General features: G+C 38.8%; 1 non-coding gene across 1 annotated transcript; it reads right to left on the bottom strand.

Moving 5' to 3' along the window:
- Positions 1–1,655: 1,655 nt before the first annotated feature.
- LOC111485837 lies at positions 1,656–1,795 on the bottom strand. Its single transcript, XR_002718734.1, has one exon. It is a non-coding gene; the product is annotated as a small nucleolar RNA Z247 (small nucleolar RNA).
- Positions 1,796–16,475: the final 14,680 nt, after the last annotated feature.

Below are 16,475 nucleotides of genomic sequence, written 5' to 3'. Positions count from 1 at the left end.
ATTACCCAAATGTGAGGCACCCAAACCAGGAGCATTATGCGTTGACTGCATGATTGAGGAAGAAATAGGTGGGACTCTCTTGAATGGAAAAACATTTTCATCAAATATGACGTCTCTAGACATATAGACACGACCAGAATCTGTGTCAAGACACTTATACCCTTTATGTAAAGAACTGTAGCCTAGAAAGACACATTCCTTTGATCGAAAAGAGAGCTTTTGTTTGTTATAAGGACGAAGATGAGGCCAACAAGCACACCCAAAATTTTTTAATAAAGAGTAATTTGGTGGGATATGAAAAAGATGCTCTAAGGGGCATTTGTTATCGATGACACGAGTAGGAAGACGATTGATGAGATATGTGGCTGTAAGAAACGTGTCATCCCAAAATTTAATAGGTACATGAGCATGAGCTAGAAGGGCTAGGCCTGTTTCAACAATATGACGGTGCTTGCGTTCAGCAGACCCATTTTGTTGATGTGTGTGAGGGCACGAAACACGATGAGCAATTCCAAGGGAACGAAAAAATGTGTTATGAATTTTCTGATATTCCCCACCCCAATCAGTTTGGACCCACTTGATTTTAGTATCTAGAAAGCGCTCAACATGAGCTTGGAATTGTAAAAATATACGAGGAGCTTCTGTACGATCATGCATCAAATAAATCCACGAAAATTTACTGAAATCATCAATGAAGCTAATATAATATTTAAAACCCCCAACAGATGGAGGTGCAGGGCCCCAAACATCCGAAAAAATAAGTTCCAAAGGTGACGAAGACCTATGGAAAGAACTAGTATATGGTAACTGATGACTTTTTGCTGACTGACACGCATTACAAATTGACAAAGATGACTCACTAGCACACGAAATATTATTGAGACGCAAAATTGATTTTACTACTTGAGATGAAGGATGTCCAAGACGTGCATGCCATTGGTCGTGAGTAGTAGATCTGCTCACCAAGGCATGCTTGAGATCATTGACATCGGATGGCTTAATAGGATAAAGACCAGATTCACTACCTCCCATCTAGGAGACTTTTCCTCGACCGTCGATCCTTTATAGAAAAATGCCAAGGATGGAATTCAAAAAATACGTCATTATCACGAGAAAATTTATGAACGGAAAGAAGATGTTTGGAAATTTCAGGCACATGCAAAATATTACGCAATTCAAGAGGACGAGTAGCAGTATTAATTAGAGAATGACCAGTATGCAAAACACGCAAACCTGCTCCATTGCCGACTTGAACTTGTTCATCTCCATGATAGCGTTCACGCACAGCGAGACGATCTAGGTCACTGGTGATATGATCCGTAGCGCCTGTGTCAGTGTACCAATTTGGGTCAATCTTGTAAGAGGAAGTAGCCGCTAGTGCCGTGGGAGGAGCAGAAGAAGGTTCATCTTGATAGGACTCATCCATCCTATGCCAGCAGCGGATAGCAGTATGCCCCACTTTGCCACAGATCTGGCAGAAAGGACGAGTAGAAGGGTCACGACGATCACCAGCAGGACGCGAGGATGCATAACCTTGAGAACGACCACGACCACGATCCCTACGCCCACGATTCTTCTGCTGACCACCACGACCAGCATAATTGGCAGAAGATCCAAGATTTAACTAAAGTTCAGCCTGGTGTTGTAGTTGGCGAGCTTCATACGTCATTAAATGTGCAAACACATCATCAAGCGTGAGGGGTTCACTCTTGGTAGTCATTGAGGTGACGAAGGGATCATAGTCAGGGCCAAGACCAGCAAGAAGATACGCGATCACATCATCATCCTGCAAGACAGAGCCGGCGGCGGCCAACTCGGTGGCTAGCCCTTTGATCTTGCGAAAATAATTTGCAGCAGATTGATCTCGTTTCTTGGACGTGGCGAGCTCAATACGAATTTGAGTAGTGCGAGCACGAGTTGACGATGAAAACATCCGTTGCAGGGTATCCCACGCCTCCTTGGACGTAGTAGCAGCAACCATATCGTGAAGAATCTCCTCTGACATGGAGGAGAGAAGAACGCTAAGAACCTGTTGATCCTGATCATACCACTGATTATAGGCCGGATTAGAGACCATCTCAGCACCAGCCGCAGTTGAGGAAGGTACCAACTTGGCAGGTGCGACATTGGTGCCATCGAGGTAGCCCATAAGCTTCTTACTCCGTAGATAGGGGAGGAGCTGGGCGCGCCATATGATGAAGTTGTTTTTGGTTAGACGAATTGTGACAGCATGGTGTAGAGTGCTTGGGCCAAAAGTCTCCATTGTAGTTGAGACGGTGTTGGAGATGGTGGATGGAGAGGAGGAGGAAGATATGGTAGACATTTAAAAATAAACCTTTGGCTCTGATACCATGTTAGGTTGAATGGCTCGATGACCTGACCTAGGGTCACGACCTCATGTATTTATAGATGTGTATAATGAAGATTACATTCTAAATCATAGATTTGTTAACAAACTATGAAATCATAGATTTGGTAACAAAACTATGAAATCATAGATTTGGTAACAAACCAAATAACTATGAAATCATATATTTGGTAACAAACCAGTAAATCATAGATTTGGTAACAAACTAGTAAATCATAGATTTGGTAACAATCTAGTAAATCACTAGATTATCTTACTATACACAAATATGATTTACTCTACGTTTAACAGGAACAAATCAAGTTAAAAAAACAAAGATTAGCATGTTAGTTCACAATGAACTATTTAAAATGGATGTAAATGAATCGATAGGTGATATATTTACTAGATTTACTAATATTCTAAATACTTTGAAAAATCTTGGAAAAGTATATTCTACCTCCGAAAATATTAGGAAAATGATTAGGTCTCTACCTAAAAGTTGGGAAGCAAAAGTGACCGGCAATTCAAGAATCAAAGGATCTCACAAAGCCTTCTTTGGATGAACTGTTGGTTCTCTCATGACGCATGAGATTACCATGGGGGAGCGCATGGGAGAGGAATCCAAAAAGAGAAAAGTATAGCCGGAGTGCATGGAAGAGGAGGAGCGCATGGGAGAGGAATCCAAAAAGAGAAAAGTATTGCCCTAAAGTCCATCACATTGGAAGTTAACTCCGACGATGAGGAAGCCCTCAATGAAGATGATGTGCCTACTTTATTTCATATTTAGGAAACATTTCACCAACCAAAAAGGTGAAAAGAGCAAACATGAGATAATATGTTATGAATGTAAAAAGTCGGGTCATATAAGACCGGATTGTCCTCTCATCAAATCATCTAAGAAATCCAGGAAGAAAGCAATGAAGGCTACTTGGGATGATAGTGATGGAAGTGCAAGTGATGAAGAAGTTGCAAATTTTTGCTTCATGGCTCATAGTGACATAGAGGAGGAAGAAAATGAGGTAATTCTTAAATCTCCTTCTTACCATGAATTATTTAAAGGTTTCAGATGCAACTTAATTTAGAAAAACTTGGTTCAAAGTATTACCATGAATTATTTAAAGTTTTGAGGAGATGCTTTAGAAAAACTTAGTTCAAAGTATATTATGCTTCAAAAAATGTCCTCTCCTCAAATCATCTAAAAAATCCAGGTAAAAAGTAATGAAGGCTACTTGGGATGATAGTGATGAAAGTGCAAGTGATGAAGAAGTCGCAATGAAGACTACTTGGGATGATAGTGATGAAAGTGCACGTGATGAAGAAGATGCAACTTAATTTAGAAAAACTTGGTTCAAAGTATATTATGCTTCAAAAGAAATATAAGGCTTCAATTATTAAAAATAAGTCTTTATTTAAATGAAATTTCTTGCTCGAAAATAATCATAATGTTGTAAAATTTGATATACCCTGTGAAAGCATGTATTTGGTTGGGATGAGAAAACTGTATTAATTGATAAAATTAAATTTCTTGAGCATCATTGTTGTAAAAAAGATAAGTTAATTAGAATCAAATACTATGTTAGAACTTGGTAAGGTTAAAGAGTATATTAAAAAGTTAACTTGTGCTAAAAAAATTAGATAAAATAATTGAAGCAGGTAAGCCTTATGGTAATAAAAGAGGATTAGGGTATATTGATGAATGTTCATACTCCATAAAACAATATTTGTTAAAGCATCCCCACTATGTATAAGCCTAACACATGCAAATTTGTATCTTCGGGATAATAAATCTAGATTTGTGTCTATATGTCATTGTTGTGGTGTTGAAGGTCATATTAGACCTAATTGCTTTAAATTAAAAATTCTCAAAACATTCCTTTCCGAAGAAAATTTTCTCAAAATATAAAATTTAACAATGTTTTAAGAAATAATTTTTCTATTGAAAATAGAATACATAAACTTAGTCCAAGAAATAAATTCCTGCATGATGTTGTCTTTTCTCGTGTGGTAAGTTTTTTAATATGAATGAAAACATGATTCTTAAATTTGTGAAAACTAACTTGTTAGGACCCAAACAAGTATGGGTACCAAAAGGTCAATTTTGAATATTTTGTTTTTAGGTTTATTTGAAAGCCTCCCACGAAGTGGTATTTGGATAGTGGTTGCTCAAGATACATGATGGGAAACCAATCCAAGTTTGTGAGTCTTTCCAAGAAGGATGGTAGCTTAGTAACTTTTGGCGACAACAAAAAGGGTAAAATAATTGCTAAGAGTATTATAGATAATAACTGTGGTACTCTCATTGGAAATGTATTTTTAGTCAATGGTTTAAAGCATGACTTACTTAACATTATTCAATTATGTGATAAAGGTCTTAGAGTTATATTTGATAATAATAATTGAATAATTGAAAATGTTAGTGATAGAAAAGTGTTGTTTGTTGGAAATAGAGATAATAATGTGTACATTATTGATTTACATGATTGTCCAACAAATGATAAATGTCTTTCGGGTTTGCATGATAATTCTTGGTTATGGCATAGAAGATTATGACATTCTAGTATGCATTTGACTTCAAATATCTCAAAAAAAGATTCATTAGTTAGAGGCCTTCCTAAATTTAAATATGAAAAAGATAAAATCTATCATATTTGTCAAATGCGTAACCAAACCAAGTTCTCTCTCAAATGTGATTTCTACTACTATTACATATAGCTACGAAGGGAATTACTATGTTTGATTTTTAGAGATTTACTTGGGTTTTGATGATAAAACATAAAGAAGATGTTTTGAAAAGATTAGCTAGTTTTGTAAAAGAGTTAAAAATGAAAAAGGATTTTTAATTACTAAAATTAGGAGTGACCATCGTGAGAATTGGATAGTGTAGCATTTGAAATTTTTTATGAATGATAATGGTTTTTATCACGACTTCTCCCCTCCAAAGACTCCTCTAACAAAAAAATGTGATTGAAAGAAAAAAACAGTACTTTACAAGAATTTGTTAGATCAATGTTAAATGAATATGATTTACGTAAATGTTTTTGTGCGGAAGCTGTTAATGCTATCGTTATGTTTCAAATAGAATTTTAATTAGACTCTCTTTAGATAAAATTCCTTATTAACTTTGGCATAATAAAATTCCAAATTTGGGGTATTTCAAACTTTTTGATTGCAAATGTTTTATTTTGAACAACAAAGAAAAGCTGGAAAATTTTGATTCTAAGACGGATATGGGTATTTTTTTTCCGTTATTCATTAACTAGTAAAACTTATTTTCAATAAGAGAAATTTAGTTATAGAAGAATCTATGATATTTGATGAATCTTGTAATAATATTTCTAATGAGTCTAGTGATGATTTAGAAAGAAATTTTGAGATTTACTTGACAGTGATGGAGGAAAAGAAATTCTTTCAAGTAAAGGAGTAGTGAGCTTAAATGAAAAGAAGAAAAGGTTCTTCATCAATGCCAAAAGTACGAAGTATGCCACATCTCATCCAAGAACTTGATTATTGGTGATCTCGAACAAGGTGTGAAAACTCGTTCCTCTATTAATTTACTTAATAATCTTTCTTGCTTTTGTTTCTCAAATTGAACCAAAAAGTCTTAAGGATGAAAATGATGAGTTTTGGATTTTAGCTTGGCAAGAAGAACTAAATCAATTTGAAAGGAACAAAGTTTGGAATTAGTTCCTAGGCCCTCTAATATTTCCATTATTGGAATGGGTTTTTAGAAATAAAATTGATGAAAATGGGAATATCATTACAAATAAAGCTAGACTTGTAGCTCAAGGTTATTGTCGGGAGGAAGGTATAGACTATGAAGAAACTTTTGCACCCGTTGCTAGATTAGAAGCTATTAGAATGTTACTTGCATTTGCTTCTTACAAATTTTTTTTATATTATATCAAATGGAGGTGAAAGTGCATTCTTAAATGGTTATATTAGGGAGGAAGTCGATTTGAAAATTTTGATTTTTCACATCATGTCTATTAAATTGAAAAAGACTCTTTAGGGCTTAAAACAAGCTCTAAGAGTTTGGTACAATAGACTTAGTAATTTTTTTTATTGAGAATGATTTCAAAATGGGTAACCTCGACATACTCTTTTTATTAAAATTAAAGAAAAAAATATGCTATTAGTGCAAATATAAATATATGTGGATGATATTATATTTGGTTCTATCAATCCTTCCTTACGTGAAGAATTTTTTAAATGTATGCATGAGTTTGCCTCAATATATATGGGACGCTTGACTAAGAGTTTCGAAAGTGGCTCCATCCTACTCGTTGCCCAAAGTCACTGGAGCATTGTACAAGTGCTTAAGGCTCCTTGGGGCCGTGGCCACAACTCTTTCTTCTAGTTGTCAAGGCTTGGAAGCAAGCTAACCCTATCGGCGAGAACTAGGCTTGGTCTCGAGTTGCGATGCCGTCGTCAGCCGTACAGGAATGCCGTACCTTAATCTGAAAAATGTAGTAGCACATGACTTGAGTATTTAAAGAAATACTTAGTAAGTGACCCCACTATTGGGGTTAAATGCAAAAATTACATGCAATGAAATGATGGGACTTATCTTTCGTTTCGTTTCATTTTTCCTACGGTGCTGTCCTAAACGGGTAATCGTGGACGTGTACCATATACTCTACACACAGCCCATACGTGTGAGTATGGGCTCACCAGCTAGTTCGCACACCACTGGGCCACTTTTCTTATCCGATGGGCATACTTTGGGAGCCCCTTATGCCGGGACCCATTAAAACTAGTAACCGTCACAGCAGTGCTATGCAAGCATAACGATCGTTGTCCTGCCATTGGATGTACGCGTCCATACCCTCGTGATGGGATAGGGTACCCCCCAGATGCATGAACACACATAATGCATGAGGTCCCCTCTACTTCTACATTTATCATTAATGAACATAACCCCCTTGTCACGTTCCATGCTTCATGTCATTCTCATTTTCAATTTACATTTCATACATCTTCCTATCGGGGTTATGATTCCAGACAGTTTATCGTGTTTCATGTCACACAATTCATGCTATTTACATTCAAATATAAGAGATCTAACATAACGTTCTATGCTTTTAACATAACATTTCATCATTTACACATCATACCATGACATATTGCATCACAATGTATCATATCATAAACAAGTCATAACGTAAATCGTAGTCATATCATTTTCTAACTTATCATAGCCTTAACGTTCTTATACCTATTACAGACATATCATTACGTGAACGTACCTCAGTCATATCATCACAAGAGCGTAACCTAACGCTATCGTTCTATCAATCCTAACGCTATCGTTCTATCAATCTATCACAAACCTATCTCTTTCTACCCGTAGCCTAATCGTATTCTTCCATCAATCTCTCTTATTCACATCACTCCGGTGTGTAACCTAACCTTAACGTTTCATGAATGTATTTGACTCCTATCATTACATTCGTTTTGTGCATCATTCTCGTATCCTATCTCAAACATATCATTGAACACATCGTACCGTAATTATTATCAAATAATTCACATATTATAACATATACATAACAAATAAGAAGCATATCGATCCACAGACAATTCACACATATCAATATATATGACACGTGTAGAGCCACAGAGCACGTGTCAACAACAAATATAACCATGCCGATAGTAAGGTCACTTACCCCTGGCTAGCTTAAGTCGTTGTCACGAATATATCTTTAATTAAAATTCGATTTCGTTCTTTGAAATCCGAGTCAATCTATATGAGCCCATGACATCAGTTTTAGGTTTGAACTCTACAAAATTATTTCTGTAATTTACATTGACCATCATAAAATTTTGACATTTAGACAAAATTCAACAGAGTTCATTGCCCTCTGATATATATATATATTTTTTTATTGTTAACTTCTGTTCAACAAATCTTTCCTCATTCTCCCTCCCTCTCTCATTATTTTCATTCTGTACATAGATTTCAATTGTGTCAACATATATTACTGGCCAGTTTTAAGTCGATTGATTGTCTACTCTCTCCCAGTTTATAGATTGTCAACTAAAATTTTATTAAATCTACCTTATTTCGTATAACTTAAAATGCTAACAAAAATCTAATCAATTGGATATGGGATCTGATTATTACACGATCTGGTAAAATATGAAAGAAGATTTGATCCTAATTGGATATGAGATCTGATTATTACACGACCTGGTAATATATGAAAGAAGACTTGATCCTAAATTAATTTCTTATAACCATAACTATAGAGAAAAAGGAAAATCTGAGATACGATTTTACCATAACAACGACATACCAAAATCTCTAAATCTACAATTTGCTTATGTTGAAAGCCATTTTACTTCTCAAATCTGACCATTTTTGTTTTTCTGTTTCTGTTGACTTAAGGATGGGTTGAGGAGAGATAATTGTGGGGAGGGATGGGAGGTTAGTGGAGAGAACGGAAAATGTTGTTTTTTGTTTATTTATTTATTTATTATTATTATTGTTATTTAACTATTTTTTTTTATAATTATTTTTATTATTATTATTATTATTATTTTTTGGCTATTACATGGGGCCTGTGTTGTTTTTCTTTGGTAACCTGCTTCGTTCCCATAGTTTAGGAGTCTCTCGGCGCTGGCAATTGCGGTAGCTAGATCTTGGACCTTTTTCTCGTGTACTCTTGTTTTGGCCCACGGTTGTAACCCATTTATAAAGAAGAACACTTTGTTCTTCTCTGATGTGCCTCTGATAGCTAGCATCAGGGTCGAGAACTGTCTCACATAGTCCCTTATGCTTCCAGTTTTCTTTAGAGCTATTAGTTTTTCCATTGCTAGATATTCTACGTTTTTTGGGAGGAATTGGTCCCTCAACTCTCTCTTGAGGTCTTCCCACGAGTCTATGGTGTACAATCCATTCTCGATGTCTTGCACTTTCGTACGCCACCAAAGTTTGGCGTCGTCTATGAGATACATTGAGGCTAATGTCACCTTTATGTTGTCGGTACAAGCCAATGTGGCTTTGAAGTACTGTTCGACATCAAAGATGAAGTCCTCCAACTCTTTGACATCCCGGTTCTCTTTGAAAGGTCTAGGGTCTGGGAACTTCAGTTTGTTGGATCCTGTATAAGTTTGTCCAACCAAGACATTCTCCACGGCTTTCATGGTCACCTCAATTTGGGTGCTCATGACGGACATCGTTTCTTGGATGTCATTGATCGCTGTTCTGAATTCGTCAGCTAATCCATTGAACAAACTCATCATTGTATTTTATAATTCGTCGAACTCTTTGCCACGTCCCTCCTTGTGCACGACAGAGCTATCGAGGCTACTAGACGGTCTTGGGCTGCTCATAGGAGCAACTTTTTTTTCGAGCGAGGTCACTCGAAACATCAGTTCTACGATTAGCAACCCATCCAGGCGGTTACCCATTGCGTCGATTTCTACGACTTTTCCATTCAATTCTGTCACCCGTGCTTCTAGGAAGCTGATAGTGTCAGAGACTTCTTTGAGGAGCAGCATTTCCTCCTCTATTAAAGTAAGCCGGTCGGCTTATGATTTGGGTGTCGACTTTGTCGTCGACATGTTTTCTATCTTTGCTATTTCATGGAGCTTGCAAAGCTCTGATACCACTTGTCACAATCGCACTTTTGATGGCAGCGGACTTGCGATTGTGCGACACTCACTTTCCAATGACAAGTGAGCTAAGCTAATTCGTTCTTGAGTCACCTATGGCCAAGCGACGTATACTTGAGCCTCTGGCCTCAGTTTTAAGAGAAGGTTTTAGAAAACGAGGGCAAAGAGAGATTTTTGAAAGAGACATTATATAAGCAAGCAAGAGAGAAATAACAACGTGTCACAATATATAACCTCGGGTAAGGAGAAGTTGACAACTAGCCGTATCCCCTTATAGTACATTCTGAGGCATTTCATGTCTGACAGGCCTAGACATTATATTTCTGAAACGTCATACTTCCTAGAAATACAAAAGTAAAAAACTAAAATATGAAAAGACATAAAAAGTTGGGTTTGTCATGGGCATGCGGCCATGGGCAACATGCCTTGGACGAGCATGATCGTGACAAGTACCACGCGAGGTAGCTTCTGCATAGTCACGGGTTGGCCGGTCTGGTTTGGGTCGGGCTTTGCAGGCGACATGTGTCGTCGTCTCACTGGTTTGCGGTTCTGTGGATCTTGTCTTCCTTAGCAACGACATTGTTGACTTCTGGAAATTGAGAGGATAACGTTGACGAGTAAAAACCGGTCGAAGGAAAACTTCTTCGAAGAAAAAAAAATAACAGAAAAAGAAAGGGAGAGAAATATTTGCTAAAGACCCGATGATTGTTATTTGATTCAGTTTCACGTATTTAAATAACAAACATATCCTAGATTTAGCACTAGTGGAACAAACCTTGTGCCCAGGCCAAAATGGCTAGCAAAAAATATGCTCTTCCATTCAACGGGGAGAGCGTTGATTCAAATGTTAAAAATTCAAAAAACAACTAATGAAATTGAAGGAATAAAACCATAGCTTTTATCTAACAGGCGTAAAAAATATGCTCTTCCATTAAACGGGGAGCATTGATTCAAATGTTAAAAATTCAAAAAACAACTAATGAAATTGAAGGAATAAAAATAGCTTTTATCTAACAGGCGTTTTCGTTGCCGATATCGGTCCTCTTTCTTTCTTTTCCTCTCTGTTCTTGCCGATATCGGTCCTCTTTCTTTCTTTTCCTCTTTGTTTTTCGTCTTTCTTTCCTTCCTCGAAGTTTAGTGGCCTAAAAGTTCCTAAAACCACAGATCTAAGAATGTTTACAATTTTTCGACATCGGTTACCAACGATGGCGCTTATGAAAAAGCACAAAACATACCCGAGTTATTGTGCTTTCGTTAGGGATCCTTCTCGTGGTGGTAACTGAGGATTTGGCGTAGATTTTCGGTTGGTCTTGGACTCGTTAGAGAAATTGAAAAATCACCAACGTTATCCAAAATCTCTCTCTCGCTCTTATATTTTCTTTCTTTTCCCTGTTTGCAGGTATTCTAACCGATTCTGGCAGTCAATGGCTGAAGGTTGAGCGAGGTGTGGCTATCTTTTCACGTGGGGTCCGCGAAACTCGACAGTCGCCAGAAAACTCGCGAGTTTTCGAGCGATTGAGTTTCTTTTTTTTTTCTTCTTCTCGAGTCGTTATAGTGTGAGTATCAATTTCCTTTGCCAATAAATAGTTTAGAAGATAAAATGCATGTTGTATTGCCTCGCTTCAGAAAATTGCTGGGACTTGCATGCTCTTGAGTAAGCTTCTTGCAGTGTTCATTAAGGTGCAGTTTCTTCGTTCAACCACAGGATTTTGTTGTGGAGTGTACGGTCCAGTGAGTTGACACTTGATATCTTCCTCCTTGAAAATCTTTGAGAAGTTTTGGGATAAAAACTCGACACCTCGGTCGGTGCACAAGGTTTTCAGCTTGTGATCAGACCCGTTTTCAATGAGTCTTTTGAACTTCTTGAACGCACATAATGTCTCTCATTTTTCTTTGAGCATGTAATGTTAGATAAAACCTCAGTTTTTATAGCTTTTCCTTATTCACACGATTTCAGAAAATCTCCGTTTGACCCTTTGACAAATCACGTCGTCACCAAAATTTTAGACGGAAATTTTGTAGGGAGTGGATTTAGTTGGCCACTCTCCAACCAATTTCCTCTCACCGAACAATCCAACAAGTGGTATCAGAGACAAGTTGAAGATCGGTGTATATCATTGCAGAGGAGTCAACCTATCAACAAACAAGTTGAATAACTCAAGTGGTTAGAGCTTTAACCTAATATCACACAGGTCTCAGGTTCGAGTAGAAGAAAATGCAAAGTATAAAAACACACATATCGTGGGTCCTATCTTGGGTAGGCTCACTCACCCTTCCACGTCGTCACTGTGTGTGCCGACATCTCCATCACCGCCACGAAGAGGCCGATGCTGTGATGACAAATTCAGCGACAGCTCCGTCGTCGAGATCGAAGGAGATGTGGCACCATCCTGTTCGCCAAGACTGAAGGATGGACGACCTAGTAGGAGGAGGTGAACCACGTAGAGTCTGGAGGATATGTCGCCTGGACACCAAGCCATAGGGCTCAAATGGGTCTTCAAACTGAAGCGCAACGAAAAAGGAGAAGTTGTGAAGCACAAGGCCCGTCTGGTGGCGAAGGGCTACATCCAGAAGCAAGGAGTGGACTTCAAAGAGGTATTTGCGCCAGTGGCAAGGTTAGAATCCATTCGTTTCTTGCTGGCAATTGCAGCACATTACTCTTGGGAGGTTCACTACTCTTGGGAGGTTCACCATATGGACGTAAAGTCTGCTTTCCTTAACGGAGAGTTGAAGGAGACTGTTTATGTCCGACAACCACCTGGCTTCCTGGACAACAACAACCCCAATAAAGTATTGCGCCTGCACAAGGCACTCTACGGGCTTCAACAAGCTCCACGAGCCTGGAACGCGAAGCTCGACAGTACCTTACTGTCACTGAAATTCAAACGTTGCGCCTCTGAGCATGGCATGTACACGCACGGCCATGACAAGAAGCGACTAATCGTGGGAGTGTACGTCGACGACCTCATAATCACTGGAGGTGACATGGAAGTCCTCGAAAGGTTCAAGAAGGAGATGTCGAAAAACTTCGAGATGAGCGATCTCGGCGTGCTCAACTACTATCTCGGCATCGAAGTGCAACAGAATTCTACCGGCATCTCTATCTGCCAAAGTGCATACGCAAAGAAGCTGCTGGACACAACTGGACTTGTGGACAGTAATCCTACAAGGACGCCAATGGAGGCCCGACTCCAACTAAGGAAGGCCGGCACTACGACGACAGTCGACTCCACCAATTACCGCAACATTGTCGGGAGTCTGCGCTATCTGGTAAACTCTCGTCCCGATCTTGCTTATTCTGTTGGATATGTGAGCCGGTTTATGGAAGCACTTAGGGAGGAACATTTAGTGGCTGTCAAGCGCATCCTGCGCTATGTAGCCGGAACCAGAGGCTGGGGTGTAAGATACTGCGCAGGGAGCGGAAAGAAGAAACTCAAGCTAGTCGGCTACAGTGATAGTGACATGGCCGGTGACGTTGATGATCGTAAGAGCACTAGCGGAATGATCTACTTTCTCTCAGGCGGCGCAATCTGCTGGCAATCAACAAAACAGAAGGTAGTTGTTTTGTCTTCCTACGAAGCAGAATACATCGCCGCTTCGATGGCAGCAACACAAGGGATCTGGCTTGCGCGACTAATGGAAGAACTCATCGGGAGAGAAAGTGATCCACCAATGCTATACGTAGACAACAAAGCTACGATCTCCCTGATAAAAAATCCAGTTTTGCATGAACGAAGCAAGCACATAGAAATCAGATTCCACTACATTCGAGAATGTGCAGATCGAGGGCTCATCAAAATTGATTACATCTGAACAGAGGAACAACTTGGAGACATCTTCACCAAGTCCCTAGCGCGGGTGAAATTTGAAGAACTATGCTCAAAGATCGAAGTTCAAATAGTAAGGTAGATATACTACAGGTTTTAGGAGGAGATTGTTAGATAAAACCTGAGTTTTTATAGCTTTTCCTTATTCACACAATTTCAGAAAATCTTCGTTTGACCATTTGACAAATCACGTCGAATGGATCACCAAAATTTTAGACGGAAATTTTGTAGGGAGTGGCACAGATTTAGTTGGCCACTCTCCAGCCATATTTAGAATAATTTATATTTTAAATAGGAGATTTGTTCCGAATAAACCACAACCTGATTTTGAACGCAGTCAGAATTCAGTTATCCTCTCTCTCCTTTTTTACGCATTTTTCTTCCAACCAATTTCCTCTCACCGAACAATCCAACATGTAAAACCACATCCAACGACTATAATCATCAACAAGTAAGAGAAAATACTTGTTACCAGCAATTGATGATGGGGTGATTGATCCATACAAATCTACATGAACCGGTTGTAGTGGTTGTTTAGCATGAAAACTGGTTTGAACTGGGAACAACAGTCTTGTTTGTTTGGAGACTAGAAACTTTCACATAGTGGGTTTAGATGTATGATTTTGGGTAGTCCCGTAGTCATCTTCTTCTCTCTCATCATTGTGAGCATTTGAAAGTTCACACGCCCAAGTCTTGCATTCCAAAGCCAAGTTGGGTCTGCAAGTTTCGTCAATAGAGAGGAGGGTGGTTTGGTCTTCCATAGTATCTAGTACAGGCAGTTGTGCGACCGTTTTACCTTCATCAACAAAGTTTCATTTTTGTCGAACATCTTGAGGAATGAGCCAGCTAACTCCACTCTGCTTCCTTCTTTCATCATCTGACCAAGACTAATAATGTAACTCTTCCAGTTTGGGATATAGTATACCTTGGTTAGTAAACGTTACTCACCATTCTTGCACTAGAACAAGATGGATCCTTTGCCTTGGATCGGTACAATTGATCCATCGCCAAACTTCACATTTCCAATGAGCTTCTCATCAAGATCCTTGAACTTTGTTCGATCTCCGGTCATGTGGTTGCTTGCTCCATTGTCAAGGTACTACATGTTGATCTTCATTCGGTCTTCTTCTTTTGTGAGAAGGTTCGCCATAACCTTTTCTTCGTTGAGCATCAACAGGTTGGGCATCTTCTTGGCCAACATCAGTGCGGGCTCTTGATCTTGCATGAGCGTGAGATTTGCCTCCTCATCTCGCTTCTTCCTGCGGCACTCTACCACATAGTGCCCATATTTTCCATAAGAGTAACAGTTGATGATACTCTTGTGGGCTCTTGATCTTGCGTGAGTGTGAGGTTTTCCTGTGGCACTTTACCACATAGTGCCCAAGAGTAATAGTTGATCATACTCTTGTCCTTCTAGGGGTTGACATTATCATGAGTTTGTGAGGTATTATCGTGGTCGCCTTTGCTACCACGTCCGCGACCATGTCCACGATTGTGACCACATCCACGAAATCTGTTTTCCTTGTTATAAAAATGGCATCATTCTTTTTCATCTGTACGAGCCACTCCTCATGTGTGAGTAATAGGTGTTTTTCCTACACTTTGTCTTCATAACCACGAAGTCAATCCTCATCGACCTTAAGACGACCAACGAACTTCTCAATTGACATGTTCTTGAGGTCACTAAACTGTTTGATAGAAGTTATAGTTTAGAGGAATCTTGGGGAAACAACTCAAAGGAACTTCTTGACAACGAAGATCTCCTCCACCATGTCGCCTAATGAACGGATGCCGCTAACGATCGTCATTAACTTCATGGTAAAGTCATCTATTGACTAGCTGTCTTTCATGCTGATAGTCTCGACCTCACTCTTCAAGGTCTGCACCTTTGCTTCCTTGACATGTTCCAAACCCATATGTATTGTTTGCAGCATCTCCCACATTGTTTTTGCTGAGTCCTTCTTTGCCAACATGAGAAGAACGCCCTCTGAGACTTCTTGGTAGATAGTGGCAAGCGCCATCCTATCCTTGTGCTCCTCAATTTCACCATGCTTGATGGTGCCCCACACGCCTTGTGCTTGTAAGTTGACATGCATCTTTATCGACGATGTTGCGTAGTTACTCTTCGTGAGTAACAGGCATTGGACCGTCACACTCCCCTCCTACTTTTTATCGTTGTCACTTCTCCTCCAGTGACTTTATATGGTGAATTTTTTTTTTTTGGAATCCTCAAAGCTCTAATACCAAATGTTGGATGTGACCCTCGATCGAAATTATCTTGAAACAAGTAAAAGAGGCAAACAAACACCTTGAGAGGATTAGATCTTTTGGAGCAAAGAAAGCTTAAGCACCTAGCTTTTCAATTCTCCTTGTTGTTGTGTTGTTGTGTTGTTGTGAAAAAAGCATACTTCTCATCCGTCTTTATAGTTGAGAAAGCATTAACTTCTTCCTAAACTTTCTCCTCAAGTTAAGAATCACTAACAATCTTCTCAATTAAAGCATAAAACTTAGTCCACACAACAAAACTTATCTACAATTTGGCAACTATTACATTCTTCTATAGCTGCTCCATAAGTTAGTAACTTGTTCTACTGAGTCTACTAACAATTCTCCTAATGTAAGGATATAAGTTAGTAACTTGTTCAACTAGCTCAAATTGACAATATTAAATATTTACT

This window comes from Cucurbita maxima, unplaced genomic scaffold (assembly GCF_002738345.1).
Source record: "Cucurbita maxima cultivar Rimu unplaced genomic scaffold, Cmax_1.0 Cma_Scf00010, whole genome shotgun sequence".
Taxonomy (NCBI): domain Eukaryota; kingdom Viridiplantae; phylum Streptophyta; class Magnoliopsida; order Cucurbitales; family Cucurbitaceae; genus Cucurbita; species Cucurbita maxima.
Note: the sequence above shows the minus strand (reverse complement) of the source record. Positions and strands in the feature narration are given on the sequence as shown.